Here is a 27,547-nt window from a genome sequence, read left to right as displayed (position 1 = left end):
GAAAAGGAAAGTAAGCGCTGAAAAAAACAGGGAGTCATAGCTGTTAGGTGACAAACATCTTACAGAGATTTAGGAAAGCAAGGGAGAGAGATTATTCAACTATAACCTCAGATGAAAGACTCTTTCTTGCTATGAAAACGGTTAAAGAAATATTAGATCATCTGAAACATGAATTCAAAAGGAAAATAAACCCCTGTGAGATCAATCCCACTGCATTGATTAGGAATTAACTATGCTCACTGAGCACAGATGATGAAGTTTTGCCCTCAGTTAGACCTATACAGCCCCTGTTGTCAGCACTTCGGACTATGAAGCTGTTAAGTGAGGGCAGAATTTGGCTCAGAAGGTATTACACCCAAATTGAATGCAGAAGGGGGAGCCTAAGTTGAAAGCATTATCCATCACACAAAACAAGCCAAGGTTTTAACATCGGTGTCATAAAAATTGTTCATTACTTTGTCTATTTCCAGGGATTTAAGTTTTAAAATATGTTTTGAACTGTCTGATATGACCAGTGCACATATATTTAGCAGCAATTTACAAAAGAAAAAAAAAAACCAACCTGTAAATGGAAGTATGCAGTAAAATACTGTCTAGCACTGTAACTTCTGTGGTTTCCCATTTATGTTCTCAGTGTCTGAGAAAGGAATTTTAATACAAATCTTGGTTTTGTTTTACACATGGTATTTTATATAATAAGCACCTGAATTTACTGCTTATAGATGTTTGCAGAGTGCAATCTTTGTAGATAATGGAGCAGAAATATGGCTCTAAAGTTGCTGGGCAACGTAGAAGTTCTAAGTCTCACATTTGTATAGTAGATAGTTAAATCAAAAGTGTGGCAGTCACAAAATCTTCTTCTCAAGCTCAGAGATTAAGTATGTTTTAAAATATCAAACAGCAGCTTTTGTCAAGTTATTACAAATACCTTGAGTTAGATTCATATGTGACACAGCCCACTGCTCATATGGAGTGAATTTTTTTTTAATCTTTGTTATTGCACAAAGCTACTAAATGTGATTCCCATTAAGTTCAGAAGAGAGAAATTTGTTCATTTCTACACCGCTGACAGAGCATACCCCATAACACCAATATATGAGCCAAATCACAGGTCAGAGCGTGATCCCTGAATTTATATCCTGAGGAAGAAACTTCCAGGAATGACATTTTTCCATTCTGCAGAGAGTGAGAGCTCAGCTGCCACAGTCAGAGTGTCTATGCTGTGATATCACAAGGACGTATGTTTGAAATCTTGAGGAGGTAGAAACTGGCTGACTGGAGGGCTGAAGGGTAGAAGTGGGATGAGTGGGACAGTAATTATTGCATTGGTTCCGTGAAAATTAGACCCCTCACACACATAAACTAGACTATACGCCCATCATGATCCTCCTGATCTCAGGATCTGACTCAGAGGCACATATTCCCTAGGTCAATAATCTTGGCCATCTTGGATTCCTGAGACTTGGCATGAGGACATAGTACTTGTCCTAGGCAGGCATAAAGGTGAAAAAAATCCCTTCTTCCAGCATAATCAGATAACGGCACTTATGTAAAAGGGAGTTCTCATGGGAACAGTTTTGTCTCAAACTCCCATGGTTTTTTGTTGTTTTTTCCACAGAAATGGAATACATGGGTTCCTGAGAAAGGCCTGCTGCATGTAGCTTTCTCAGACAAATATGAGGAGGCTGGAGAATGTAACTTAGACGGAAGAGGAAAATTCTCCTTTAGTAGATTCATAGGGTGATCTATTTTCCCTTCAGGTTCCTCTTACCATGTTGGTGGTTCATTGCAGAAATATGTGGTGAAGTTTTCTGATGTAGATCCTGCTGTGGGGAGCATTTATTTGTGAGTGGGGAAGAGGAACACCATAGTACCATGACTGGATTGAGGAGAGGGGCTTAGCAGTCTCTGTGGCTCCTTCCTCTCATTTTCTAAATGTCATGGAGACTGGGGTGTGTCAGTGGCACAAAAAGAGCAATAGCAGTATAGCTGCACAACACAATTCCCCATTCACAACAGCCAGGCAAAGAGAGCATGAGATCAACTCCATCATCTCACAGGTTGATCCTGGGACAGGTCCTTCATCTCCTCCTATGGAATCTTTGAGGAGAAGAATCCATGCTGACATTTTATAAATCAAGTTTAAGAAATATCAAGGCAATCCTGCAATGGCTTGAACCTGGGTCACACAAAGTGAAAAACTAAAGAGGAAGGCAAAAGTGGATGAGGTTTTTTTAGTAATATTTACTCTTGAACAGTTTCAGTTGCACCCAGAATGTACAGAAAAAGTCAACCTGAATGGTGGAAAGTTTTTAGGTCGCCCATACAGTTTTAGGGGGAACGACTGCAGACACAACTAATAAATACGTAACTCTACTCTGATCTCTGACTTCAGTAGGATTCGTCCCAGTTTTTACTAATACAGTAAAGCTTGGAATTATGCCTGTGACATTCTAAAGCAGGTGGTGAGCTCTGTACTTGATCAGACTTTCAATTTCTATATACCACATAGCTGCTGCCTGCGTAGCTACATGATGAATACCAGTTGAATTATTTAATGTGATGATAGATTACAAGGGGCATACACCTCTATGCTGTAGCAGCTTTAAACTACTTTTGCCCTGCATGGAGGGAAATCGTTGTCAGGTCTCAGATTGATTCAATGTAGTTCACCAGGTAAACCCAGGGGCTTTCCATGGCACCAGCTAAATAGTTTCCCCTGAGAACCACCATGCATAGCATCCAAACTAACTTTACTTATTTCTTCAGATGTAAGTTCATTGGGCCTTGTTTTGTATGAAGAAATGATGAGAAGGAAGTAAAAGCTAGACTTGCAGGTACTGGCTTTCAGAATTAAATTCTGAAATCCATAACTATTGTTAACACAAAAAACACTGGAAAATTAAGATAGCATGTGCACACTACCAACTCTGTGAAGACGCTTTTGTTCAGAAACAAAACTGCTTTTGATAACAACAATCTAATCTCAGCTAAAATGAAGAACCCAGTCCTGCTGAACAGAGATACCCACCTCTGTTTCTTTTTAATTTACAGAAAACTTTACATTTTGTCTTTCCCAAGCATTTTTCAGTAAGCAAATATTGAGTATAATTAGATGATAACTTTTACCATATTAGAAACACTCCAGAACTACAATCTGAAATAAACTGAAATGATTCATTCTGGGTAAGCATCACATCCTGAATTGAGGAAAATAACAACAACAATACTAATAAAAGAATATACAAAGCAGGTGATACACAATGCAATTTTCTCACCGCCCAGAACCCATACCCAGCCAGTCCCCAAGCAGCAATTCCTCCTCCCTGCCAACTCTTCCACCCTTCACCACCCACCACCCACCACCACCCCCCTTAATATACTGAGCATGAGGTCATATGGTATGGAATATCCCTTTGGCTAGTTTGGGTCAGCTGTCCTGGCTGTGTCCCCTCCCAGATTCTTGTGAAAATTAACTCTATCCTAGCTGAAAACCAGGAAAACTAGCCTTCAGTAATGACTCAATTTGCAAAGTTGGGCATACAGCTTGATTTTGTGGGCTTGGAAAACTTCCTTGAGATTTCTCTCTTCGTCTGCTTTTCCATAAAGTCTTCATAAATGCCAAAGATTTTATAATTCCTAAACATAATCTGAAGAAAGTGTCATTCATTATTCCATGAAGTGTTTACTAATAATTCCATTGGCCCAAGGAATGATCTACTCAGTAGGAACAGTGCAGGCTCCAAAAGAACTACAGTTCAGGAGGTGTGAATACAGCAAATAACACAGAAGCTGATACCAAGAAATTCACTGGAAAGTCAAAACTGGAGTTTAACAAGGACAACAATAGGTGAGAGAAGCAAAAAAGGAAAAAAAAAATCCAAAAGTTTGTAATCTTAAGAAAAAAAGATCAGCTGACCTTTGATAATAGGAATAATTAATTTTTTTCCTCATAGGGTTCCTCCCTCTCTGATTACTGCCTCGTAAAATCCATTACTTTCCTGTGAAAGTAAAACATAATAGCTTGAGCTGAAATTCTGCTGTCAGGGAGATTTTCGTGCTTAAAACATTTAGTGGGTCTCTGTTAATAATCAGGGTAACCACTCCTAACAAATTCCTCACTTAAACCTGTAATCCCACTCTGTCCATCTGGCTGTGGGAGTGGTTTATAGATCCATTCTTCAAAAAGATACAGAGTTAGGATTTACTGACAGCCAGTTCCATAGCCTGGGCTGCATTTAAGTGGATTTAATTCAGTCAGCCTGCTTGCATAGGTCTTGATCCAAAATAGCCCTTAAGCATATGCCCAATTTTAAAGAGAAGAATAGCTGTCTTGAAGTTGGTAAGATTAGCCCTGCACTTAAAGTTAAGCGCATGGTCAAATGTTTTTATGAATGAAGGCAATAATAAGGTTCCTTAGTGATTTTATTGCTGGAAATAATAGTGATTCACTAAAAAAACAAATGCAACAAGAATATGAGCAATTGTACTAGTTCCCATCCCATAAATTTTGCTTAAAATTCCTAGGGAAAAAAAAGCACAAGTAATCTGTAAACATTTAAGACCCGATCCAAGGTCCATGGAAGTTTGTAAAAAGCTCCGTAAACTTCCAGTGGGTTCTGGATTATGTGCTTAATAATCGAACCGTGATCAATAAAATGCCATGGATTTATAGAATAAAGAAAAGAACATACCAAATAAAAGTGATCATTTGGTGTTTTTTTTAAATCAAAGAACAAAATTAGCAGATAAAGTAATATCTAGAGTGCAGTAAAGCATTTGGCAGTACTTCACAAATTCTTACTTGAAAAAGTCATTCAAATAGACTTGGATATGAATGCAGTCACCTGGAAGGGGAGCTGGGGAAAGGAATATGAATTACATGCAAAGATAACTGGAAATGTGCTGAACTGGAGGAAGAAGTCATTCAGTGGGTAACTGTGGAAACAGCTTTAGACCTGGGCTGAAATTATCAAGACCACCTCAGTGACTTAGGTGCCCACATCACTTGTTCAAAGGCAAATTGGACACTTCCCTTCAAATGAGGGGTCCGGCAGCAGCACTCTCTAACATGTGTGAGGAAAGAGAAGAGAAAATGTTTTGGGGATTAATTTGAGATTAATTTCTCCTTGCTTAGTGACTTTTACTTATTTAGCTGCTCAGAAGGCTGCTGCAGCTGCAGATGAATATTCTACTCATATGCCCAAAGAAACTTCCTTGCAATTTCTCTGGGTTTATCCCTCCTACCATTAATATACCCTATCGAACCCTTAAGCAAGTTGCTACAATGAGGTCCTAAGCCCTTCCAAGTCACTGGTAGATGACTCCAGCAATTTATGGAAGATTTAAAGGAAACACGTGGAAAGATCAAGGATTCCTCCAGCATAAGACTGATTATCTAGAATGTAGACTAAAAGGGTCCTTGGCACAGGAGTCACGTTTCTTCTCCCTACATAGTAAGGGACCTAGGAGTAGAGTCACCCCAAGCAAGGATGAGTACTTTTGCCCTCTCATACTGCTTTGCCCAGTGTACATTGTATCCAAAGGGAAGAAACTAACCGTCATACACTTACAAATGGAGTGTCTTACATGCAAACCAGATCCTATTTTCTTGCCTTTCCACTTCTGTTCATAGCTGGACTCGGTATTGCCTTAAACTCAGAGTCAAAAAAATGTATTGCTCCCACTATTAGAAGTGATTGCTGCTATAACTTTGGTGCCAGAGAGTGGGACACACATCTGCAGTTTGGCCACCCCAGGTCACATTCATGAGCACTTTGCATCAAGGTGTCTGACTAGGTGCTGTGGGGTCAAGGCACATGCATCCCTTCTAGGGGGAAGCAGGTCAGGCCTAAAGTGCCCTGACAAAGTAAATTATCAGTTGCCCCCACCCCCTCTGCCAGTTTCACACATATAGAAGTTTTACAAAAGTGATAAAGTAAATTTAGAGGTTGTTAGACCTAGATCCACTGGTATCACCAACAGAGCCAACACATCCTAGAAACAAGCAGTGGTGTGCCACCATTTGCATTAAAAATAGCTGATGCCAGCCTCCTGTCTTGCTGGCAGCAAGTGCCACTGCAGATTTACTTCTGTGCCCAGTTCTTGCTCAGCCACAGTTCTTGATGGCTGCTGGAAGAGCAAAGTATGACCTGCTCTTTAGGAGCAGAAAAGCAAGTACTTGTTAATGCGGCACTTTGGAGATCTCCTCCCACCTGGTGCAAAATACTCCAACACAAACACTACTTCATTGGGAGCAGATGGAGGAAACAGGCAAGGAGACTTTTCAAATATTGAACAGAGAATTTGGTTAGAACCACGACAAGAGATCCTGGGAGGTTCATGGTTCTTATCACCTGAGGAGACTAGATACTGGGAGAAATGGATGAACAAACACTCAACCTCTTCTGTCTCATGTGATCTGACTAGTACTCCAGATGCTTAAACTTCATGTAGGAAAATGAAAGTACTTGAGCTATTTCTTTTTTGCATCTTCCTGTGTGGCTCGTTCCTGCACTTTTGACTTAAATGCTGTTTAATGTCATCCTCACTGTCAGGATAGGTGAGCATCCTTCACCGTGGAGATCCCAAGGTGTCAAAAGAAAAGGACTAATCGCTGTCACTGGAGCTGACAAACTGCTATGGAGATGATAGCACTAATGCTTGCTTTCACATCTCTCTCCCCTCCCCTCTGCAGTTAATTTCTGTTTCTGGATGGAAGTGCCTGTGTTACCTGGCTGCCTTGGAGAGGCTGGGAAACTGTCACAACTGATACAGGGAAGTCTATGAGCTTATGATGCTATGTAGCTGAAGAAAAAGTTACCATCTCAGACATAAGAAATGACTGATTCTCTAAAGAAAGCCAACCAATTCTAAATGAAAGTTGAGCTATAGGGTGCTACTCAGGGTAAACCAGATTGCTGTTCCTTTCCTTCCTAATTAGTTCTCCAGATTAATTTATTAGTCTGTCACCCACATGTGAGGGACTCTAAGGAAAGGTGGCCAAAACCAGACTGTGAGATGAATTATTTGGCCAGCTGGAAACAGCTTGTATGCTGCAGGCTGGGCATCCCTGTCTTAGGGAGTGATGGATTCCATCACAGACTTAAAAAGAAGGACAAAATGAGGATATATTCCTTTTCAATAAGGATCACAATCTAATTTTCAGACCACTTTGCTTGTCTGCCAGACCAATGTGTACTGACAGATTAAAAGTAGGAACTATGTATGAGCAGAAAGGGGATTGGGCTAATGAGAGAGATTCTTTGGCACTGTCAGAGTCAAGTGCTCAGAAAACATGAATCTAGCCCATAAACAAATGAGTTTTCCCTTAAAATAATGAAAGATATAATAGTTCATGACAGATAAATATACTTTTATATACTTACTGATCCCTTTTTGCCCTTGGTGGTAGACTGACTATGAGATGGCTGTGATTTTTTTTTTTTTTACAGACCTACTGTGCTCTGCAATTCCTGAAGCCTCCCACAGGCTGGAAGAATTATCCCTATTACAGTTTATCTACAAATCCCAGCTAGGTAAAAGAAAGACGCATGCACTGAGAAGCACAAGACCATCATTTTGACTTAAGATGTTCTGTGAAGAGGAAGTCCCAGGTGTTTTCAGCACAAGTGTGAGCTCTGAAAATGAAGTTAAAGCTGTCAACACTGACCGAAAATGAAAGGGGTCATGCAACAGCATACACAGGAGATGTAAATCCCAGGGCAAACAGCTTCAAAGAGTGAAAAAAGAGAGGGACAGAGAGAGGGAGGGTGGGAGAGAGCAAGGGAGTAAGAGACAACCTCTTTGGACATTTGGCAGTGGGGACAAAATACCAGTCCTCAAATAAAAATGTGCAGTTTACAATAGAAATGATGAATTGGGTACAAGAAAATCAACCATTTCTGGGCTGGGCAGGGGACAGGATAAACTAGCAAGAAGATTGACTAAGGTTAAGGAATAGTTGAGGCCAAGAAGCTGAAGGCCACCCACGCAGATCAAATGGGAAAGCGCTAATGGGAAAGACATTTTGGAAGTTAAAAATATAACCGATTCCTTAATCTGGGAACACAGAGCTGTAAAATAACAGCTGTACAGCAAGGCAGAACAAAGTTTTCTTCGGTGGTTGAATGAAAGGTGGTTGAATGGAAAGACACCGTCTGCTTTATCAGAAATAGGCCCTGCCAGGCCCTCAGCCAGGACAGCTTCGTGTGGAGAAAGGCAGGGTCACATTCCTCCGAGATGGCAACACAGCTCTGTCCCACAGGCCAGAGCAGCAGTCTTCAAAGTAACAATGAAATATTAGACGTTTTAAAAGGATTTCCCACTATATTGATGTTGTTCCCATAACACAAGCCAAGGAGTAGGAAGGCAGCACATCAAAACACATTTGCATGCACTTGGAAACAGGCGTATCTTCTGTACCAGATAATGCTTTCTACTGCCTGCAAAGGCAACATTTGGACTGTGAGTCCATGGAAAATCTTCCTTCGGCACCTGCACCAAAGGCAGGATGCTGAGAAAGCAGCCTCCATTGCCGGTGGTGTTTGAAGTAATTAACAAAACCCATGGGCATGTCGAACCCTCTAGGGATGAACACTCCGGTTCTGTCCCAGCATTCAGCCTGACCACTTCCACAGTTACCCTGACCCTGCAGGTTGGGATTGCTACGACTGTAGTGGTTGACCCATTGTAGAGCATAGACATGAAATATACTATGATTCAGACTAATTGCATAGCACTCATGCACAGTTCAGTTCAGAAGTACAACTGATGCAATGCAGGCAAGATATTGTTAAGGCTGTTGCAAGGAGTTCATTATTCTCCTCGAGAGCAAGCACTGATAACACTCAAAGCACCCCAGAAGAACCATGAGTCACAAGATGCAGGAGACTGCAAGCTCAGGAACTGAAAACACTCTTTGCAGTTCCCAACCATCACATTTTGTAACAGCACATACTGTCTGCCTCTCTGCACTCTTCTTTCTGCCAGCTCAGTGTTCCCCACTATTACAGCTCTTAAATTTTCCTTTCAGGCTGCAGTACATGACAAATGCAAAACAGTGACAACTTCTACAGTTTTTCATCTTACAATCTTATCAGCTCTATCAGCCCTGCAAAGCTTGGAAGAGTCACAAAGCAGAAAAAGACCGTCATCCTGCAGCGTAACGACTGACTGCTTTATGACGTAGTAGCTACTACTGGCATACCTTGGATAAGGTGTTGGCATGCCAGAAGAGAAGGGTATCTTGCTGAGCTTACTTACGAATTTCCTGCAGCCTAACTGCATTCATACAAGAAGACCATGTAGATCTCTTGCTGCTTCATCAAACATTAATTTGCAAACAAGCCTGTCAGTCCATTCTGTTAAAACTTCTGCGTTGTGATGGAAATCAGGCTTCCAAATTTAGGTCCTTATCTTTGCAAATACTATTCTTTATTATTTCAAAGTTGTTATTTCAATATCCTTATTATTCCAGTATCCTTATTACCCCAGTGTTGTTCAATATTACTCTTCAGGAACTAGTTCTAAAGCATTCAGTGGCATCCAGATTTTTAGCTGACATAATATAATATATACCAAGAGTGGAAACATTTACTGATACTACTTGGTAAATCAATGCAGGATGGAGACCTGAGAACAGCATCCATTGACATCTGTTTGAGATGTAACATATCTTTTAGCTACCCTGCCTCTTATCACCTTCAGCTGCTACCTCTGCCTTTTATTTTCAAATCCAAGAATACTGCAAAATGGAATTTACTTATGCAATAAGCAGAGCACCTGTCTTGCACCTGTTTTAAGTATTTACCAATGACAGTGAAGCACTGACCTGTCTGAGCTAGAGAGAAAAACAAAAATACTACTTAAAATGGCAAGGGAAAGAGCCTACGGAAGACTACTTAATCAATGTAATCTGGCAAAGTCCTGCATACTGGAACAGACCCTGCTCTTCAGTACTGGCTAAAGAATAGAGACAATTTTTCAAGGCTAAGGACATTCTTTTAATACTAGCAAATGATGTGTTACAGCATTTTCACCATGATCAAACACAAAAGAAAAGTCAGACTTACCGCTGGATGAACCTTTTCCAATCACATGTGTGAGATGCAGGGATAAGAGGAAAGGGCTGTGGAAAAGCATAACAGGTACTAACGAGTTAGGAGGCAGAACGGGCACCCAGCAGTCAGCAGTTGCAAAATGGCTACGGTAAGAGTGGAGCAGTTCGGCTCTGTAAAACTTAAAGGGCCAGATTTATACAAGCATACTGGGGGAAAAGCCTGTGTAAGAGCATAATTCTCCACTGGGAGAAGGCAGGCCCCAGTCCCGGAAATATTTAAGCATGTCCTTAACTCTAAGCATATGAGTACTCCTATTGACTTCAGTCTGTGTATTCCTGTACAAACAATTAAGCATGTGTATAAAAGTCTGCAGGACCATGTTTACTGACATACAAAAAGTCACCCAGGAAGGCGATGCTCTAGCATAGTGCTTGTTACAGCTTTATCACAAAAAGAGTGGGGTACAGTCACAGTTACTTCCCCCTCTGGTGAGTTACCCTGATCACTGAATAGTGTTAGGATACATTCTAGAAGTCCAGAAAGAAAAAAAAAAAAGGAATTAAAATGTGCCCTAAAAAAAATCTCAAATTGTTGCAACAAACATTGCTCATGTATTCACTCTAATATTTCTGTTTTATTCAGTGTAATACCCATAATAGACCCTCATCTAATTGAAACAATTCAAAAGCACTTTGGACTGGTCAAAGCAAGTGAAAGTAACCTCAATTACTGATTTATAACTCCCCTCTTCTCTATAACTGAATCACAGAGATGCAGTCAATAGAGCGTCAATGTTTTTGAAGTGAGAGCAGAAACATCCCAATGATAGGGCACAGGTATCTTTGTAGGCTTACCATTGGGAAAGTGATCTTGTGTATACCCGTGCTCTGCTTCAATTTTCTGCTCTTTATCAAAGGAATTACAACATTTTCCTCACCTGCAGCATTCAGTGACTTTCATGTTTGATAAGCATTTCAAGTGTTAGCACTTATTCTTAGAATGACCTAGATCGGAAAGAGACTTTAAGAGCAGAAGACACCAAAGCAATATCAGAGAGTTTCAAAGGAGGGCTCCTTCTTGTGCTCGCTTCCCAAGATCATCACAGCATGGCTGCATAGGACAGCTGGAGCCTATACACTGTCCACAGCCCTTTGTGCACTCCAAAGACACCCTAAACAACATATCTGAGGTTTCCTTTCTGGTATGCCAGGTGGCATCGTGACTTCGGGAAAGTCAGTATGGCACTTCTGCACTTACGTGATATAAATAGGCAACAAATTTTGACTTGGACTTGCTCTGAAGTGACTGTTCTATATGGCCACAGGGATGCAGCTATTGGGTTGCTGATGGGATTTATTATATTGAATAATATAAGTAGTTAAATGTTGACAGAATTGAAACCCTATTTTTTTTTGGCATATTTTCCCCTATGATTAGAAGCTAATCTTTGCAGTTTTCCCAATGCCATCATTTTCCTCCTGTCACTGAGTTTACTCTATACTCTGCTCAGGTTTCCACAAATATGAAATCAACATTCGAGCCTATTGGAGATATTTTACTTTGTAAAAATTCATTAAAATCATATCACCAAATAAAACCCTGTATATGCAATAACTCTGACTTGCACAGAACCTATAAACCACTCATCTTTGATTGCCTCCAGACATAAGAGGCTATGACCTTCTCAAACATCTTAGCATCAGAGGAATTGCTTTGCAAGTTTCATTTGCTACAGTATGTTTCAGGAAATGCGGTGTGGTCTTCCCCACTAATTGAAATGTCCTGAAATGTTGTGAGACTGATTCTGCTCTTATTTACTCCACTAATTTGTATTATTTCACAGTCATCTCAATCAGGGTGATACAAGTTTCCTATGCTTAGTCCCAGTAGTTCCCACTTCACGTTTTGTGTAGCGCTGTGGGTTGTAGCTTTTTTACAGCATGTCATTCGCACGATTGATTACATGTTATTAACATGTTGTGAAAACTTGCCAGATGTAACTTAAAATTGGATTCTTAATGAATATCTGGGCCTGAATCTGCTTTTTCTTATACTTTGTTCACACTGGAGCAGCAACTCTGAAGGCAATGTGCATTGGAGTGAGATTAGAAGGGATCTGTGGGCTGAATCCTACACCCATGAACAACTCTGAAGATATCGGGGTGGGGTGACGGACATCGAACACGTGGCAATTGGAACCTGAATTTTGCTTTTAATATTACAGAATGCAAACATTACTAATAGGGTAAGACTCCAGGTATTCTGTAATCGATTAATGGGGTTAGGTTTATCATCTGAAGAATTTTTAATAGTAGAAATTCAAAGGCAATCACTTAAGGGGATTTCTGTATACCCTGCCATTAAAACAAAGGTTCCTTGTAAGGCATTAATACAGGTGGGAAGAATTTACTATACAGGGATAAGAAAATTAGACAGGAAATGTTCCAATGATTATTTTAAATGTTTCTGGGTGAGGTAGCAGATAAACAGGGCTAAGGAACTTCAGGGAGTTTGAAACCTTTTGCTTTCTGAGCCAGACTGCCCTTTCCAGAGACATACTACTAAAAAAATTAGGTACCAAAAGATATATTAGCTGGAGAGGGAAAAAGTTTTAAAATATTTTTCTTCATTGCTTTAACATGAAGCCACTCAGAGTGTGTGTGTCCCTAGACATGAAGGCAGAAATAAGATTATTCTATGGTACAACTATGCTTTGATACAACAACTCGCTTTATAGCTTGCTATAAAGTTTGGTTTAATTGTTTAAAAAAAACTGGATTTGTGCTCCCTTGAATATATATATAGATGTAAGAATTTGCTTAAGTAAGTATATGCTTTTTTACTGTATTTGAGCTTAAAAATTCATCTTTTGCTGTATCAAATGCTATCATATCCCATATTAGATGCTTATACTACATACATATACAGATGCCTGGTGTGCAGCTTCCTGCAGCCAGGGATGTGTCAGGCAATGCTCTACACAAAATGGAAGTGCTATTTAGCGTACAATTGTCTGGTGGTTATTTTAGATTATGTGAAACTGCCTCTTCGGTGTTCTTATTTCCAAAGGTAAGAAAAGTTTTGTTAAAGACTGTTGGCTGAAATGCAAGGTGATAAGGAAGGAGATAAAGTAGCTGGCAGCAGAAACCTCTTATATTTGTAAAAGGAAAAGTGAGGAAGCAAAAGCAGCAGCCCTGATGGAGAAAAAAAGAGAGACTATAGAAGAGATTTCCTGTCTAGTGAAGACAATAGGCACTTGCTTGAGAAAGCAGAGCGGAGCAGACAACAGCAGGAGAAATGTTTCCAGTGGTTCTCACAGAATTGGAACACAGAGTTTTCTTTGGCAAATGAATTAGCTGCAAGAGCCAAATGTCTTCAGAAACAGCTTATCCTCTGGTAGCTGTCTTTTGCTTAAACTCTCTAAAAAAGCATCTGTAAAGCACTGTGAAGCATGAAGCCATTCCAAATGCAATCAGTTAGATAAGGCAGTGTCCACTCCGACTTAGCCACTTGTTCTAACAAACTTAGCAATTCAAAGCTCTGTGGAGAAGAAACTTCAGGCTGCCTGCTGCACGGCAGGACGTCATGGATTAGGTTCTTATATACAGGCCAAGTGGTTTAGCAAGATCTCAGCCAAGATGCAAAGACCAAAGGGAAAATCCTGCTCTTAGATCTGCAGGGCTGATCTCAGACCCCTACATCTATGAAATCAGAGTGCAGGTCTACTGCTGTACATTTTTTCTCCTGTCTGCGTTCCTGGGAGAAAGCACCGAGTGGAGAAACAGCGGTTGCTTGCAGGGAGTTTACCCGCTTGTTTTCTGTATCTGATGTTCGATGGGAAGAGGGAAGAGGCTGAGGGACAAGAAACAAGCATTACACAAGAAAGAGCTTTTCTTCAAGGGCATACATCAAAGTTCCCAGATAGTTGCATTTTAAATCCATTCCTTACAGGGCAATGATCTGATAGAAGAGGAAAGTCTCCGGGGACACACTGGCTCATGAGAGGAAATTAATGACTGGCATGCAGATTATACACTGCTGGTTATGTCCTTGTTTGTCAGCTACCAGCAATACAGGCAATTAGGAAAATTCAAGTCCAGTTGAAGCCTGGATACTGGTTGCCAGCTTGTCACTAACCTCCCTGCTGTCAGGTCTTAGTTGACAAAAAGTCGCAGTTTTAGAGTGACTCAAACATTTTCTTTCTTGTATGTTTTATATAAATGATGAAAGGCACCTGAAACAAACAAACAAAAGTGCTAGAATGCCTTTATTATTACCTAAATGAACTTGGGGTCAGGGTCATGTATTCTATTTAATTCAGCACTGAAGTATAATTTTAAGAACATAAGTGGGGAAAAAAAAGTCATCAGGACCAAGATCCTCAGGCTCCACTTACGTGAAGACTTACATGTGTGCTTAGCTTCATGCAGTAAAAAACAGTATATGGCAACACTGCAGGTTTAAAATGATGATTCCTTATTTTCACATGTATTATAATTTCCTCTGAAATAGTGTGAAATTAATTCTCCTTTTTAAGCTAATATTTTGCATCTGTTTTGTTTTCCCTCTTTTGTTCTAGCATTGTCCATATCTTTTAGAAGAAATTTTTTCAAATATGAGACACAATGATTTATGCTGTCTTTAAAGATGGAAATCCATGGAAGCTTTGTTATTTGTCATAAGGGGGCTAGGAATTCACCTGGGATTTATTTATTTATTTGTTTTAATTTAGGTATGCCTAGCATTTCATGGGAAACAGACATTGCTATCTCTGTCAGACAGGGCAGGGAGCTAGCTCAGGGTGTAAGGACTTCTCCACTCACTGCACCTCAGAAGTCCATGTTTCTGCCTTCTCAGCATGTGCAGTTATCAGAACAGAAGACTTGTTCCCACTTTGCATATTCCAACTTTCACCACTTCAGTTTGATTCCTTTTCCCCTTTCCCCAGGGGACTTATAAAACAATCATGACAATAATCATACGTAACTATTGTTTTTGGATACCTCTGTTTCCAAGCCATGACACTGTTTTGGTAGATATTAGAGTGTAATTGGAATGACTCCCCTGTAACATTGTTGCAGTCACATTTATTTATTCAGCACAGAGAGTGAGTGTTCAGCTCCTTCTTGCCGTGCACAGAACTGCCAAAACCATTCCAAAAATAACAGAGGTCATAAGCACCTACATATGCTTCACTCTTAAGGTGAAGACATTCTGTGAAGGCTTTCAGTCATAGTTCTGCTTAATACCCTGTATGTTCTGCCTTTTGGAAGTCAAAACAAATATTTAGACCTGAAAAGAAACAACTGAGTATGCACACTTTGGATCGCTGGGACAGTTCCAGTTGACATGGAAGTCAATGGAAAGACTCTCCTTGGCTTCGGTAAGGTTTGGGTCAAGATACAAGCCAAGAAAGACTACAAAGGATTGCCATAACGGTTCCTCTCTTCTAATGGCCAAGCTTCAGAGATGATAAGGGGAGTTCTGCAGGGTTTTTGGCTTTCCTACTCAATTAAAGAGTCTATATTTGGCAATGGAAAATAGCCCTATATAGAGCATTTTGTAAACGATATTAGTTATAGGCAATGAATTTTTTCCACTGCCTATATATAGTTATCTGAAGCACTGTTATGTTCAGGTCAAGAGACAAAAAGTTATTTAATCTGACTTAGGTTTAATGCCACAGTGAACTGCTTTAACTCACCATTGAGAAGCAGTTGTATGCCACGAGCAGTTTTAATGTACATGCCCCCACAGTATTTTTAAGAGCACATCTAATTTACCAAGATCAGATTATCTATCAGTAGTCAGCAAACGTAGAAGTGTAGCCCTTCGCACAGTCAGAAGACCACCTTTGGAATACATGTAATTCCCCATCACAAATGAGCACGATACAGCTTCATGGGGTGTTGATTCACAGTTAGGTAAGGGGGTACATCACAGGAAGACCCAGATGGGCCATAAGCATATAGGGCATCCATGTGCCCACGGGGCTCATCTTAAAGTACGCCATGCTCCTGGCTGCTCCTCGGATCATACTTGTTTATTCACAACCACTGAGAACATTGATACTTCTTGCAAGATGAAAATTTCTGTATTCCATTGCTGTGACTACTGTGTGGTTATTCAAAGGTATTTGAATGATTGATCTTTTCTCTTTAGTCATACCAAATAGGACCTGGTATTTTCATTGTCTAAACAATTGAGTCGGTCAATGTTTATGAGCAGTACCTTAGGCCTCAGAATCTGAATTAATATCCAGGGCACAAGGCATTGCACAAACATAAAAGCCTGATATATTAAATACAAAAGACTCAAGGTGGCAGGAAAGGAGCAAAACTTTTCAACACCATTATATTGGATTATAAAACTCGTTGCTGTAGGATATCATTGAAGAAAAACCCATAGTTGTATTCCTATAAGAAAAGTATTGATGGAGGCTGGCCCTATTGACAGATATTTAGCACAATGGCTTACATGTCTGTTCTGGATCCTTATGTCTCCAGAACCAGGGAAAATGTTTTTCATTTCCCAAAGTATCCACTGAGCCACAACTCAGTATGGGGTACTGGTCTAGACAGGGCTTTTTTGGGGGGGGTTAGAGTAGTCAGACTTACATTCAGTAGGCAGTAATAAGTGAAGTGTCTTGTTTGAAGACACCAGGAAGCTTAACAGCAGATCCAGCTAGAGAACCACAGGCTCCAAGTATATCCAGGAGACATACAGACTCCAAAATCCCACTGTTTTACTTTTTAAAAAATCCGGTATTATCCAAAGGACTGTGGGTGCATCCAGGGCTTTGGGAATCTTTTATGGATGACTAATTGTTCTCCATTTGGTTACCTTACTGAATTATCCTAGTATTTGATGGTTCCAAGACAGAGTCGGAATTAACCTTGTCCTCTCTCTTATGTGAAAACACACAGAGAAGTCCTTTTCAGTCAATATACGACTTGTTCTCTTTGACCCAAGAGGAAATATTTCATGTGAAGTATCTGAGAAAAAAAAGGAAGGCAGGGAAGAACTGGAGCCACTAAACCACCATGGGAAGATATGCACCTGCTTTGGTTTTCATCCAGTATCTCATGAAGTACATACAACTTTCAACCAGGATGTGAAAACAAGAGTTCATTACTCCTCCTTCCATTCCAAAAGCATCTCCCAGAAAGGGTCATACCCGTTAGGCTACAGGGTAATGAAGAGAGGAGGCAGTGAAGGGAAAACAGTGTTCCTCTTCTTAATTCTGTATGTTCAGGAGAAGAGTTATTTATGCAAAACAGATTGTTGTGAGCAACAGAGTGTCACAGCATATTTGCTCGATTGTAGCCCAAAGTAGCAGGGTGTTTTGGGTACCATCCTCAGGGATATAGGTGGGAAATACCTCCTGAAGCACAGAGTTTAATGATCTTTTAAAATCTTTACTCTGGGCAAATCCTCCAGGTTCTAACACATCATAGCAGCTTCCTAGCAGCAAAATGCAGTTGAATTCCTGTTCTTCTCCTGCACCTATTCTGCTTTTCAAGCCAAGTTTTTTGAGAGTTTCTGATGCTGAGTCTCTTTGGTGAACTGCACCTGAATTTGCTGAATACATCAGGGATTACAGAACTGCATTTTTCACTACACTGGCTATGCTCAAGAACAAAACCCCACTCGTAGACTTTTATTAAAAAGTTAATTGTGTTAACAAAAGAATATTTGCTAAGGTTAAAGACTCTTGAATTAGCCAGTAAAGTAATAGTCTCATCTACAGTGGCCTATGATGCTGGTAACCTCTCCTCCTCACATGCCAAAGTCCAATTGCAGCAAACACTTTCAAGGAGAAGTTCAAGATGGTTTTTTTCTTTCTAATTCGTCTCTGGGTGTTTGCTCTGGGCATTGCGTGTGTAGGAGATGTCAGGATTTGCTATTTCCTCTCTTGCCTAACTCTGCAATGGGTTTAAGGTTTACTTAAGGACATCCTGACCAGTTAGAAAAGATTGTTTGAATTAAGTTTTGTCAAGGTGCCCAGAATCTTTCACAGCAGTGGGTGCTGGGAGGCGGGGAGAGAAAGGGACACTGTTATTATTTACACGTGCACTCACAGCTCGTTTCTGTTGTGCCTCCCCTCAGTCTTTCATGTCTGAAATGGGCACACACTCATGGCATGTCTTTCCTGGAGTTAATTCAGATGCTTGGCATGTGAGGCTTTAAGATAGGCCAATTAGCTTCAACTGAAAACACTGTTGAACTGTGAAGCATGTATGCACATGGAGGATCACACCATCGATTATGAAGATCTGTAATTTATCCTACCTTTCAATGTATACCCAACTTCTCTGCATCCTGCCGGTGCAGGTTGTTCTTGAGAACTATCCATTGCTCCCATACGTGAACTATCCAATGCTCCTGCCTGTACTCGTCTAGCCATTAGGGATCAGAAATATTTTACATCAACTTCCATCTATGCTGCAGTATCAAACAATCAGATCAGACTCTTGTCTGATATTGCAGATGTATTCATCCACATTGAAACTCCAGATCAGCACATTTTAAATATAATAAAAGTCATATGAGTGGGAATAGCAGAATCATAGTACTGTCGCTTGCATGAGTTGGTGTAGAAAAAGTAAAGGCTTCTTGTTTCTTGTAAAAAAGGCTGAATATGAACCTCTGGCCACCTGGAAGAGACTATAATGAATCCTCTTGAAATCCTGGCTAGGCAGTGCATTGAGGCAAGGGGGAGATGTCTACTTCAGACACTGAGGACAGACTAGTGCTCCAGAAAGGCTGCTGACCTGGTTCGGTGAGTGTTTCCTCACCAGGAGTGCCAACTCAAGCAGATCACTCCTTCCTGTGCCACCAACCGATTTCTATGGGCTTGCCAAGTGAGGTGAACAGAGGAGCTCAGTTAAGTTTAAAAGAAATTTTTGAACAGCCCTGCTCAGTGTTGCAGTCCAGTTAGCCAAGCAACTATACAGCCAGCACCTGAAAGGAGAAGAATTGCTTGAGTCAGCACTGTTGCCAGAAGAAATCTCGGTAGAGTCATGGCCAGGAAGAAAAGTGCCTTGGAGACCACACTTCTAATGAACTTACTTTCTTCTGGGAATGGTCAAAGAGAGTTCTGCCTCAGTGTCTTGTATAGTACTCAGCTCTCTTTACATGCAACCAGTTCTCCAGTCCATTCCTATAACATCTCATTGTCACTCACCCTTTCATCCCAGGGAAGAAATTTAAATTGCACAGACTCTGCCTTTTCTCCCTGAAGATCTCTGCAGTCATAGAGAGGTTCTATCTCATTCTCTTATCTCCTATATACCATCCATATCCACAGGAACTTCACACAAGAACTATATGACACTTTGTAATCACTAAGGAAAAAAGCCAACACAGGGAACAAAATTTCATTCCTTCTTTCTAGAAATTGTGGTGGAAACAGGTCAAATTACCACTTCTATCTCATGCCTGCAATGGGTAAAAAGCAGCAGTAATGAGAGCACAAGCTGGGAAATGGGGGACTGAATTTTTAATACAGCAGTGACAAGATGGATGGCCTTGACTCCATATCTCAGTTCCCCACCTGTGAAGTGGGAGTACGATGATGTACAATTAAGAAGCACTGTGTTATAGCTGAGCATTGCTACGTGACTGCAGGGAACAGAGCCTGGTAGGCTCCATTGACTGGTTCTTTGGAAGCCAATTCCTCCCAAAAGACGACACCAAGTGAGAGGAGAAACTCCTGCTACCTTTTATCAGGCAATTCAGTGACACTAAGAAATCCTTATGCACCAAGAAGGGCTGCAGCTTTGGACAGGTTTTAAAAAAAGATAAAAGCAGACACAGCCGCATGGAAACACAAATGACATCCGTTCAGAATTAGCTCTGCCCCTTTTATCTTCATAAGAAGCCAAGGTGAACTCCAACCTTTGGATTCTCTCGAGGCATTAGCTTTTCATTATGAATGAATGGCTGATCACATTATGACAGACAAATGATCGGCAGCAGGAGGGTTTACCAACATACCGTGCACTCCCACAGTCACTGAAGGGGAAGTCTAATGAGCAAATAACCTGCTGCAACTTTCTACATATTTCCTGTAATTGAGAACGCTTCTGTAATTCGTCTGGAATGCAGATGCCTGTCAGTCACGGGGTCATAAATAGGATTAGGGGCTGTTTCTGGAAAGGCAGGCAACTAGCTTTAGATGCTCAGTTGAAAATACAGATGTTTTCTGGCTGCATGGCTGTTAGGCAGTGGTATATCCAAGTCTGTTTCAGCAGGTTTGGCTACCAGCTCTTCCCTGAGGCCCCAGTCTCGCAACTGGTGCAGAGCCCTACTAATTTCTGCCTATGCAATCAGCTGCAAGATGCAAACATTAAAAGCTCTGTTTAGAGATATACAGCATAGAACTGACTCTTCAGCCTCTATCAAAATGATCTCCAACATCTAATGGGCATTGATACCTTTTTTTTTGTCAAGAAATTTGTTTCAGACCATTGCAAGAAAAGGATTTAATCTCTCCATAAGGAGAATCCCTAAGTAACTTCCTGAAGTTACCCAGAGAAACCTGATAAAATAATGTAGTCTTCTGAGAACTTTAACTTCCTCCATCCCAAATATAGCTGCTGTGTGTGACAGAAATGTCTGAATAATTAATATTTACCAATATTTAGTTAGATATTTTGTGGCATTGGCCAATACACCAACACACTTATTTCACTACCACAGTTACAAAAAGCAAATATTTCAAGAAGAGGAAGTTGTTTACCAAAAAAAGTGGGTTGTTTAGTTTGGGGGTTTGTGTGTGTTCGCTGTTTGGTTGGTTTGGTTTGGTTTGGTTTAATGCAATGTCTTATTACCAGTTGAATTGCTTGCGCAGACATGTGAAACTTTTAGAACTTTTGTCAAAGTAACATGACTACTCATGGTAACTGACAGACTATGCCTCACAACTTTGCTGTTCTTCTGTTTGTCCCTTCACTTCCATATCTATATTAAAACTATTTCTCTTGTTGGTAGAAGCTATTTCTCCTGTCAGTAAATCTTCTCATTTTAGGAATGTTACAAAAGAGCCTTAAGATCCCAACCAGGATAAGGGCTGGTGAGCCACTTCATAAGCACACAGAAACAATCCTTGCCCCGAAAAGCACTTCAAATCTCAATAGCCAGGATGCAAAAAGTATAGGATTAGAGCTACTGCAGTGAAACAACTTCCTCAAGGTCACACAGGAGATCAGTGACCAGACCAGGAATAAAACCTTCACCTCCCACACCTCTCTGCTGTGCTCTGTTTTTCTTTAGTAGAAAGGAGTCAGTGTTGAAGTTTATTGGTTTAATCCAAGGAAAATTCCACTGGATTTCACTATAATGAAGGTAGGGAGAGGGGTTATATTCACTTTTATCAGTCTACCAAAGCTTACAAAACCCTTGCATGGAATGCAGCTGAATACAAAACCCTCTCATTTCAGCAGCTTATTCAGGATATGCAAACCAGATGGAAGTCTATGTATTACATGATTAAATGTACTCTAGATCAGAAAGAAGCAATCGCCAAAATCATCCAAAGCAATGATATGAGAGAGGTCATTGTCTTCCATTCATATATGTTAAGGTCACAAAAGCCTCCACGGAGATAAGGGGATGTGGTCAGTGCCCTGAAAGGCTGACACACTAATTACAGACAGAACAAAGGGGCCAGGGGATAAAGCACAAGCTAGGGTAAAGGAATGACGAGGGGTGATGAGGAGAAGGCCACAAGGTTACTCAGCAGAGACATGCTCAACAAGGCTGCCCGTGTCTCCGGCCAACGTTGGATTGATCCTAGTGCAGACAAGGTTCTGGCTTTTTGGGGATATCATTGTGAAGTGACCATACCCAAATGCACTCTTTTGTCACAGGACACAGAAGAAGGTTTCAGAGGAATAGTTCATTCTGCTGAACAGTGTTCCTGTATTCTGAGATCATTGCCTATCTCTAAGTCATAGCCAATCTCTCTCACACACACAGAGATACATACTGCATTTACAGTAAAAAAGATGTTCTACCTAACTGCCAGCCCAGCTTGTGGATTTTATTTCCAGACACCGTGTCACCCTCAGCACAAATTCATATTTTTCAGGTAAAACACACTTAACAAGAATGTTGAGTTGGCAGCTGAGAGAGGAGGTGGATATTATGATAAAACCCTTGTATTTTCCCTTATTATACTTTGCATTATGAAACATGAAACTATTCAAATTTTGGAATCTGAAACATTTGGATGAGTTTTATCTTGAAACAAAAAAAAAAAGAGACTGGCATATTTGCAAGTTTTTCTCCTCACACTGCCTTTTACCAATTTTTGATATAGCGTCATTCAAACTGCCATAAAGAATGGCTATATTTTGTCCTGTAGCTAGGTTAAAAAATCTGTCAAGGATGCACCAGTTAGAGCAAACCTAGTTCAGTTTAACATGATGTTTCTCTCTCTTCCCATAACATTACATTTGCCTCAGCAACATCCTGCAGCAATGAACTCCATTTGTCACACACACTTGTGCAGGCAAAAGGGAGTCTTAACTTAGTACAGAACATAAAGTACTTCATACAAGGGACTAACCACTAGTCTCCTAGGTGCTTCCAGAACACAACTAACAGCAGAGACGTCTGAGACATGTCCATGAATTATTTTTATATTGTCAATAGCAGAATGGGATTGACACTTAGATACCTCTAGTTTATCAGAGGCTTTGAGATATGCCACAAGATGGGCAGCAGACCAGGACCAGCCCCAGCTTCAGAAGCCCTCAGTCCTCATTGCCAGATTCTCAAATTTCTCCAAATCTCAACATTTTCTTTCCTTTGCCCAGCTGGATTCCCACAGCCATAAGGACACTGAAAGTCTATTACTTTGGGTCTGCCAAAGCCCAACATTTGTCTCTTGGGTTAGGAGATCTGTGGAGATGTCATATTTGTCCAGTCATTTTGTGACCACAGTAGCACCTTGTGATAATGGCCAGAAAGTCTGTAAAAAAATTTTAATGACTAAAGACACACATGGAGTTAGCCAAAACTACCAAGTTCTCTAAGATCCAGTGCCACAAAAGCCATATTCTTCTGTCTCTGGAGAGCTAAATAACACAAGAAGTTTGACTTAGAAAAAAAAAAGTAAAGAAAATAAAGCTTGACCCTCTGTGATTTTCAGTCTTGAGCAGTGTTTGAGTTCATTAAAGAGAACACTCACAGAATCTTTAATCTCATCATTTTTCCTATGTTTATGGAGTATTTGACTATAAGCTTTCCTCCTCTCATTCTTTCCCTCAGCTTTCTGTATCAAATGTCACAGATTTTTCATCATCCATGCCTGTGCACCATCCAGCTCGCATCCATACTTAACTACATTGACTGAAATCCCATAGGTACGTGCATACCCACAAGCTTCTCAAATACCCACTCTCCTCCTGGGGGGCTGTTACCTGAGGTGATGTACCTGGGCAATCATTTAAATTCCTCATTCCATCTCTGCTGCAAAGCCATATCTGCTGTGGGAGAATCAGCCCTGCAGAGAAACAGCACTCAGTATCCCCATAGATTTCACATCCCCTGTGGCATCAGGTCTGGAAAATCCCATTTTCCAGGTCTTTTCTCTTTTTTGCTTCCTCCCAGCTCCCTCATCTTCCTCCCTTCCCGCTTTTCCTACATCAGAAGTAGCCATTCTGTATCTTCTCACCTGTAAAGCAATAAAATTCAATTTTGGGCAATATTGCAAGAAGCCCTCAGCTGACTCAGACTACAAAATATGTTATTTACAGCACTGTGCAGATAGAAAATTGGGCAAAAAGGAGAGACCTATGACTTTATTCTGTTGCCTTATGTACTTGTCTCTGTCCTCTTGAGCTCTCCGCGTATAGCCCAGCTCACTCCCAGCTATCCTTCTGGAAAAGCACAGGTCTCCCACAGGACTTGTGACAAATCAGACAGCCCCATGAGGATGTTTCCAATAGCCCAGAACATTTCCAGGTAGCAGAACTTGATTGTATGGGGATAAGTGAATTGATCCTCAAGCGACTCGTCTCACTTCTCGTAGTAGCTAGGTGTGAACCTGTGCTTCCCATACCAATGTGTTAGTCATAAACCGCTGGCCAAAACAGGAGCCCTTGGGAAAGGCTCCTTTTGAAGAGATGTTTTATTTATTTGTGGCAGGTAGACAATGGAAACCTGACTCAACCTTCAAGAGGGATGAGCCAAGGTAGAAAAGATTGGTGATAGTCACCAAAGTTGTGTTATGAAAGTACATGAAGGAAAATAAGAGGACAAAGGGAAAATTAATATTTTATATTTTTGATAGGAACAGGACCCGGGGGCAATGCAGCTCTTTCAGCAGTCCTCCATGTGTGTTCATGAACTGTATGTACCAAGAGACTGGCAAATAGTAAATACATTAAATCTCCAAAGGCCTGAAGGTAACATAGACCTCACTGTGTTTCCTGGCCTCCAGGCAATACATTTTCAAAATCAAAAGTGCTACCTGATGCCAGCCCTGCCTGCCTGTAAACTCAGCCCATTGCATTTCTTTCACAAGGCTTTCCTGAGCGTGGGCATGCACCTTGGAAGTGGATGACTGCTGTGTTTTCAGCTTTCCTACCTGTGAACACCAAAACACTTACTACCACTTTAGAGGCAACTGGGATATAACCATTAGCACTGATACTCGAGCAGCAGGAGGAACCTCAGGGAGCAGAGTGAGGTATTTGGGAAGGGTATTAGGTGAAGCATGCTCTCTGTCATATCGGGGACATGGAGAAAATGTGCCATCATTAGACTCATCAATGGGCAGTAATCGGTTTGGGACTGTATAATTATTTTGGATAATAATTCTCCCCTCCAGAGGAAAAGTCTGTATAAAATCACAGAAGAGCCCAAACACTATATGCCATTTTTGCAATTACTAAAGGAAAGGAAAAACACTGAAGAAAAATCATAGCCTGATCCTATTATGTTATGGCTTCTTTCTAGTCTCTATAGCTAGGGAAAACATATTCTTATTACCTGAAAGAAGCACGCTGCTTGTCCTGCCAGTGCAAAATGTGGCTAATGTTAGAGGAGCCCCTTGCCTCAGCCCCTTACCCTCTAGCAAGCCCTCTGATTTGCACCATAGTTCCTTAATAAACACAATATTAGAGCACTGAGCTGACATGGTTTGTTGACTCTATCTATGTGTTTCCATCCAGAGCTGGTTTGGGTACCTCTGTCTGGAACTGTACCATGGGGTTGTACCTACAATTTCCTGTGGGGAAAAAAAATATTTTTTTTTGTTATCATTTACTGTTGCTTCTTGGTTGTAAACTCACAGCAAGGACTTTTTTCTGGTTGTGAGCACAACATACTCCTAGGCTAAGATCACTGCCGCCAGAGAACAAGTATAAAATTGTCCCAAAAATGGGTATGTGAAATACCACTCAAGGATCTCCACTTCCCTGACACTAAGATATAAACACTGAAGACTTAAAGAGCAAGTAGTTTTGGAGGAGGCTGAATGAGCTCATAAGAGGTAAAGTGAGCTGATAGAAAGGATGATATTCTACAGTGATGAACTTTATAGAAGGGCATAGAGAGGTTAAAGGTTCTGGAAAATCCAAAATCTAAGATCATTCTAACTGTCCATCTGGTAGGGGATTCTTTTGACCATTTAAAAAAAATAAAACTATGTAAGTGGACAGAGGAAGATACTAAGTTCTCCATGCCTTACATCTAAGGTAGCACATTTTGCACAGCACTTACAAAATTTTCCTTTCTAGAACTGCAGTGGATATAAATTTAAGCACTCTCAAGTGGATGAAAATTAGATGAAATACAACAAGTGATGGGCAAAAAATTTTTCTGGCACTGTTTCAAGCTGAGAAGCAGCATGTAATTAGCTAACAGAAAGGATTCGGTGTTCAACTTGGGCTTGCTAATTTTCTGATTAATTAAATATAACACACATGAATATTATCTGTACACCTAGTATGCAGTTAGATTTTGATCTTGGCTACAAGGTTTCCCATATCTGTAGCATTTCCTTTCCTTTCCTTCCCTTCCCTTTCTTTTTCTTTCCTTTCCTTTCCTTTCCTTTTCTTTCCTTTTTTCTCCCTGCTGGCTGCCTGCACTGATAGCTGGTAAATTTAGAGGTGAAGAACAGCTCAAAAGATCCAGGCAGTTCTGTTCCATCCTGCCTTCAGCCCTTATAATACTTTGTCTCAAAACCCACAGAGGTGGCTTTCCTCTTGTCACGCACTCACCTTACTAAACCAGGAGCCAAAGCCCGTATTCTTTTATACAAATGGACAATCAAAAGCATGGTCTGTCTGGGTGTTTTGCCCGAGTCCTGATGCATCTGTTCCCCATTTTTATACACATCTTTATCACTGTAGCTCTGTTCTGATTTTACCAGTGACTGTCACAGATTCTGGCCACCTGGCACCTGTTTTCCTCCTTAATTTCAACTTGGGTCACTTTACACAGCTCATAATCTGCATGTATCTGGGGGAGGCTGGTGGTTGTGGGCGGCTGGGAGGACAAGACTGTAACTCAGGAGGAGAAAATCTTGCAGTTGTTTGAAGGATAGAAGGGCAGGCCTTTATGCTGCATCAAAGAGGATGGCTTTGAATGGAAACTCAACTTCTCATTTTAAATATTCCTTTGAACTGGAGAATGACACACATAGCCCATTCCTAAGAATAGCATCCTTTTATATTTTTTTTTTAGTTCTGAAGAAAACTATTTCTGTCCAAGCATGGTATCTCCTTCACTTTTAGCATTGAAAATTATTTATATCATAAATTCAGATTCAGGAAAGAAAAGAGGGAATCGATCTCACCAAAATGGATTCCTAGGTGAATACCTCTACTGACTTATTTTACCCACTTCATTTCAGCTCTGTGTTGAAGGTAATGTCCTCATTGTCTCTTCTTACTGTGAACCCTTTGGTTCACACTGCAGGATGGTCTCGCAGCACACAGACAGGATTACTTTTGGAGGAAACTAACCTGGAAGAGGCATCCAGAACTATACCTGAAGGGCTCCAGCCATCAATAGACATTCAGTCCGGAGAACCAGACTGGAAGCGGTGTGAAGGAACCCACCTCTCAAACGTGTGTAAAAGGTGGGCATTCGGGCTACAGCACTCACTGCTGCTCTCTGCTGCTCTGCTTCCACGCTCCGTACTGCTTGCTCATGTAGGCATAGGCAGTGCGATCCCCCATTCTTACAACATTTTAACATGCTCCTAGCATCACAGACTTAATATAATATCTAAGGGGTTTGCATGGCTCAAACAGTAGCTTATGGAGTTAGATTAAACTTTGCAATAAGAAGTCACACGTTCACTGTAGCAAGACATGAGAAGTTTACTGACCACCAAAGAAAACTGCTGAAAATGGCCTAACCAGAAAGGTTTCCAGTGGAAATAACTGGATCAATACGCTAGCACCAATGAAATCTATATGTGATAACAGCATTCAAAAGCTTAAAACATGTTTGTATTATTACAA

Source organism: Grus americana, chromosome 1, assembly GCF_028858705.1.
Source record: "Grus americana isolate bGruAme1 chromosome 1, bGruAme1.mat, whole genome shotgun sequence".
In the NCBI taxonomy this organism is placed as follows: Eukaryota; Metazoa; Chordata; class Aves; order Gruiformes; family Gruidae; genus Grus; species Grus americana.
Note: the sequence above shows the minus strand (reverse complement) of the source record.